This window comes from Ostrea edulis, chromosome 5 (genome assembly GCF_947568905.1).
Source record: "Ostrea edulis chromosome 5, xbOstEdul1.1, whole genome shotgun sequence".
NCBI lineage: Eukaryota > Metazoa > Mollusca > Bivalvia > Ostreida > Ostreidae > Ostrea > Ostrea edulis.
In genome coordinates, this window is record NC_079168.1 from 15,281,676 (window position 1) to 15,287,937 (window position 6,262).

Below are 6,262 nucleotides of genomic sequence, written 5' to 3' on the forward strand. Positions count from 1 at the left end.
GCTATTTCGATGTGCCACTTTCGGTGCCATTTAAGTTTTCCCAATGTGTGATTGCAGGGCATACATCCGCCACTACATTGCCTGTGTTTCCATGTTAAATCAACATTGATGAATGTATTTTTTGCAGTGGTGGTTTCAAATATCAAGGTAGAAAAGTCGAGTATCAGAACACGATTACATGTTTTAATATTGCTTTGCCTGCATGGAAGTGAAGTAAAATGTCGTTTTATATCAGTAGCTTCAAAATTATATACCATGGAACGCTCCCTCGTCACATGTAATTCAAACTGAGAAAAAAAATACACTGGATGGATAACCTATCTAAGCCATTTAAAGTATAAAGGATAATAATGATTGTCCTGAAAAATATACTCTCATTCAACAGATATAAAGATTTAATTTAATTGTGTACTTAATTCCTCGCAAACTTCAACGGAAACGATAACTTAATAAATGTGTCACCCAGAGTAAAGTCCATGCACATGAAGCGGTAAGATCACGGACCGATGCAGTGACGATTTGAATACACCGTAAAGTAGGTATTATTGGCGAGCGGAAAATTTGGCGAATCTTGGATATACGAAAATATCAATAATTTTAATGGATTTCACACTTTTATTGATATCGATTGTTATATATATATATATATATATATATCAACACTGCTTTGAAATATTTTGACCATGTTACCGGTCCTCTTCTATCATATTTCGTGTTTTCACGAATGAAGAAGACCAGTAACACGATCGAAATAATTCAAAACAGTTTTTAGAGTTCTTTTTATATCATATTATATATATTATGTATATATATATATGTATATATATATATATATATATATATATATATATATATAAAGTGTTTGGAGGATTTGTTATGCCAAAGCCAGAATAGCGACTAGTCAAAATTAAAGGCTCGTGGTCAACTACGCTCTTTTCTTCATAAATCTTAACCAACGAAAATATCAGCGCGTCAAATACTGAATTAATCATCGCGAATATATTTGGTTGCTTTGAGAGGTTTTTTAATCTTGGTTACCAAAATATGCCATTATGTAAGTGACTCGTGGAGAATATACTTCGGGACTGTGGAGATATGAAAATTCATCCAAACCTGAATAGGATACTTTGAGCATCAAAATAATGAATTTCAAGGAATTTTTCGTGCTAAATAAGAATTGTTTTCCAAACTTTCATCATAAACATAAATATACTTTGATTCAAAATGTGAAGTTAGTTGTAAAGTGAATGACGAAAGATCGGTGTTAATGAATACAATGGTAAGACAAAATCATACAAATTACACGCAGTCTGATTCCCCAAAATAAACCAATATATAGATATCTAACCATGCCGTCTGCTAACACGAGTTTATAATCAATGTTAAACATACTAATTCAAATAAGGAAAAGGCATATCTATCTTATGAAAATTTCTCAAACCCTCAGGTAAAATTGTTCTACGTAGATGAATTGAAATTACAGATATTATTTTTTTCATAATTTCATATTCAAACTTTGGAAGTTGAGGGTCAAATACATGTGCTTACAAAACAAAGACGTGTGCCGAAAAATGGTCATTCTGTAAATATTAATACAAATATTTATGCATAAAAAATTAATTACATTTCAATAGACATCCTCCTTCACATTTTGGTAATGTAACTACGCGTTGTTTTGGTGATTTTTTTAATTATTATTTATTATTATTTTGTTGTTGTTTGTTTTAACTATTTATTGTTGATATTTATGAATGTCTATGTAAATGACTTTCAGTAGCATGCAAATACAATGTATATTCTTGCTTTCATGTTCACGTACTATAAAAAGGCGTGTGATAAGCTATCAATTAAATGTCAAAATATGTAATTCTGTAGGTGTATTATTTATCATTATCACGATTAATTTTATCATTATTATGTCTCCTCATTATTATGCATTATTATTATCCCCATCTTTATCATACTAATATATGTAAATGAGACAGATAAAAACTTTCCTTGTATCTTTTGTACGTCTAATTGGAAACAAGGATGTTCTAAGTTGGTAACTTATAATTTATTTCATAGCAACTCTCTCTCTCTCTCTCTCTCTCTCTCTCTCTCTCTCTCTCTCTCTCTCTCTCTCATTGTGTTTGTACTTATAAAATTATGAAAATCAATTTGAAAAGGAGTGCATATATATTACAAGCTTTCCCGAAGACCAAAATTTCCATATAAGTACAGATATGATATAATGAAATCGTTAATGATGTTATATTTACATTTTCAATGTTTTTGCCTTTGATATCTTTACAATTTCTAATGATAGCCATTTCCTCATGAACGTGCTACAGTTTGAACATTACGCGTACGAATCGTGATGAATATTCAATTATGTAGGATCTTAGTATCTTAACAGCGTGGAATTCCAGCAAAAATGAACATGCAATGTAAATATAAAAAAATTAACTTCACTTTTGAAAACACAATTATAAAATGAAGTTCGTTTTTGAAGCGTTAACGCTTCATGACTAGTATGTTAGCGTGAAGCGCTGCAGTTCATACCCTAATGTATTTTCAAATATGAAATTTATTTCTTAATATCTACATTGTCCTTTCATTTCTGTTCACAACTGCAGTTCATTCATGAGGAAATGGCTATCAGTTTAAGGTGTAAAGATATCAAAGGCAAAAACAATGAAAATGTCAATATTTTGGTATGAACTGCGGCGCTTTACGCCGACATACTTTTCATGAAGCGCAGACGCCTCATAAAGTACGCCGGCGTGAAGCGTCACAGTTCATATACTCATGAAAGGTGAAGATAGCGAACATGTATTTTCAAAACCGTAATTTATTTCTTAATTGTATCCAATTGGAGATTATCATAAGATACAAATATAACTTTGATGAACTGTTTCTCAATGGAAGCCATATCTGAACATTGAACATACATGTATGATTAATATAATTTTTATGCAATTTTATTTCTCAGCAGTCAGGTGATTAGCTTTGGCTGTTAGAAATTCAGTAAAGATAGTCGATAGTCCTTTTCAATTTTATCAAAACTACGTATACAAAATCTTCTAAGATGAACATGAGATGAGATCAGCAATATCTGAATTGACAGTTGATTCTTTTAGAGATTTCAGAATAAAATTCTGTAAATCGAGACATTTTTGCGATGACATTTTTGTTGTTACGAAATTAGTGATATCGATGGATACGCGAACAACCAATAGCGATATCAACATAACTCCGCGGATATCAAAACCTCGCAAATAACACCCAATATACACTATATATGTATGTCAATTTAATTTTCCATAAAACTTCTCTACATATAATCCTAAACCAATGATAAACACAAATCATTATCTATTTCAGAAAATGATTTGTATTTACTTTATTCATGTTGCCACTATGCATAGATTCCTGGCTATTTCAATCTGTGCCCTATGCTACAGATTGTTTCGTCCCACGCTGAAATCCGTTATGGATAACTGATAGGGTGGTGCTCTGTTTGACACAATTAAACACAACACACGGTTTGAGGAATTAGAATGGTCATTTATCAACTAATAAATGACAAAATATTATGCCAAAAAATCATATAAAACAGAAATATAACAAACTAAAAACACAATACTGCAATTCATGCAAAAGAATTATGACAAATACGTGCAAAACATACAAAAATGCCACAATCCGAAAAACTACCATATAAAAAATCCTAAATACAATATTATGACTAGAAAAAACCTCAAGTTATAAGAGCAGATAATTTGGCAAAATATGTATTTTGCAACATCTCCTTTCGTCATAGACACCCCGACATGTTGATATACCTACATGGTAGCCAAAGCTAATTCAAAAACGAAAAAGAGATTACACGAGTAAATGTTATGAATGATACAGTATAATATACATGTAAATGATAATCGCCTAATACAATTCTGTTGTTGTGACTTTATGTCATATAGGCCATTGCACAAGAAATTCCAAGTCTGTGTTGGTTTGGTGCGATGAATAAAGTGTTTTGCACAGCCATCTCGTAGAAGTCTTTTCCGGGTCATTTACACACTATATATATATATATATATATATATATATATATATATATATATATATATAATATATATGTATATATATATATATAATCTTTAAATACGTATGAAATGTTACGAACGTATATGTATATTGTTTCCAGTAGATATACGTTCCTATATTGGATTAGAACTGTAAATAAATCATAGATATGTGATATATATGTTTTATGCTTTGATGGTCATGATACAGTAAATATAAAAACCCATCATCAGATCATGCGCATGCTTTAACTCCAAACCGTAATATCAAAATACGTGAATACTTGAAAAGTTTGCCTTTATTTTGTATTTGATACAATTTGACATTTTCAATAGGTTTCTTTTATCTTTTATTAGTGGTACACAAGGTGTGTCAGAATTCGTTACGTCAGTTCAATGATTGTCTTCAGTGTGGTCGTCCTTCATGATTCCTCTAGTGCTGTCAATAACTTTTACAAATCGGTGTCTATGTGTGCACGTGTGTTTATAATGCCAAAATATAAAGGAATGTACAAGTCGCTTATTTCTACATTTACAGAAATTAGATCGAGTCAACGACCTTTATGGAAAACATATTGATATATTTTGTAAACAAAATGTTCTGAAATGTAGGATTGGATTTTTCTCTATTGCAAAAATAAATAAATAAATTAATAAATGAATTAGAATTTCGAATCTGTTCTTTCATTCATTCTTTCATGATAATAATAATGTAGAGAAATTTCAGACTTTTTTTGTAATAATATATAATAATATTAATTAATTATTTTTCTTACAGTACGATATTTCCATGAAACAAAGCAATAAACAGTGAAACAATTTTAAACACTGTTTTATTTATATGCATAATGCAATTGTGCTGAAATTCACTCTTATTACATGTAATGAGTCAAAATACCCATGGAATTGTAATGCTGATAGAGGCAAGTTTAGTGTCACGTATTCTGAGAATTTTCCGCCATTTTCAAACCAGCAAACTGACCAATTAACAAGATTATTTTCCTATGAATACAGCTAGAATATACACGTCGATATAAGAAAACTGTGAAGTACAAATGTACTTTTAAAAAAAACCCAGTATTGCACTTCCGGGGTTTACCGTATGTTTGGTTGGGAAAAAAAATACTCTTCAGATATTTTCGGAAAAATATATAGAAATTTGACCATTATTAAACTTAGTAAATAATTCATCACAGAAAAGTATCCAGTACAGATTGCAAAAGTATTAAGTCGATAATCGCAATAGAAGCTCAGCGTTTATGATTTGGTTTGTTTTTCCGATTTTCTCTCAAACCAGAGAACCCGTTTCATTCATTAAGAGTATATCGCCAGAAATTGTGTTTAATGATAATTTACATTTTATTCTCTTTAAGCATTTTCAGGCATTTTGACCATGCATACATCACCTTTCAGAGGAATCACCCGTGTTTATCAAGTATTACTTAAAATACATTTGCATTTTATTTGAAATCTTTGTAAAATGAGTTGTTCTTATATATATATATATATATATATATATATATATATATATATATATATATATATATGATTTATGCATTATTATTTCATATTTCAAAAATTTGAGTATTGCTGCTACAATAAGATAAAGACATAAACACTGACGAATGTTTGGAAAATCATCTTTTATTCCAGATTAAATGACTGAATTTTTGGATCAGAACTGACCTTTAAGAAAAGACTGTTTTAACTAGACGTCCATCTTAGGCTTCTACAAAAAATTTCAGTGTCTTGGGATATCCAATCAGGAATTGATCAGAATCACAGTGTGCGAGGTGGAGAAAGACAGACACATAGAAACGGTTTCTGGAAACTTTACATTGATTTCGGAAGCTGAGGAAATTATATTGGTTATGCTATATGACAATTAGACGATCCACATGTTGAATTACACTGTCCTTCTCGATGAAATTATCAGTCTTAATAAGAATCGTTCCTTGCTTTGAAATTAATATCTTCACAAGTCACAAAACGCGCGTTCTCTCGGCTTCGTAGAACAGATAATAATAAAAGTCGTTTTGCTAACGATATTTGGTATCAAAATTGTCTTTAGATAATGACTAACTATTACATTGCGGGGTCAATATTTTTTCACCCGCCGAAAAATCAAATACTAGACTCTATTACATAGTAAATATTATTTCTACCAATCATATAGCACGTAGGTGAACTGCAAT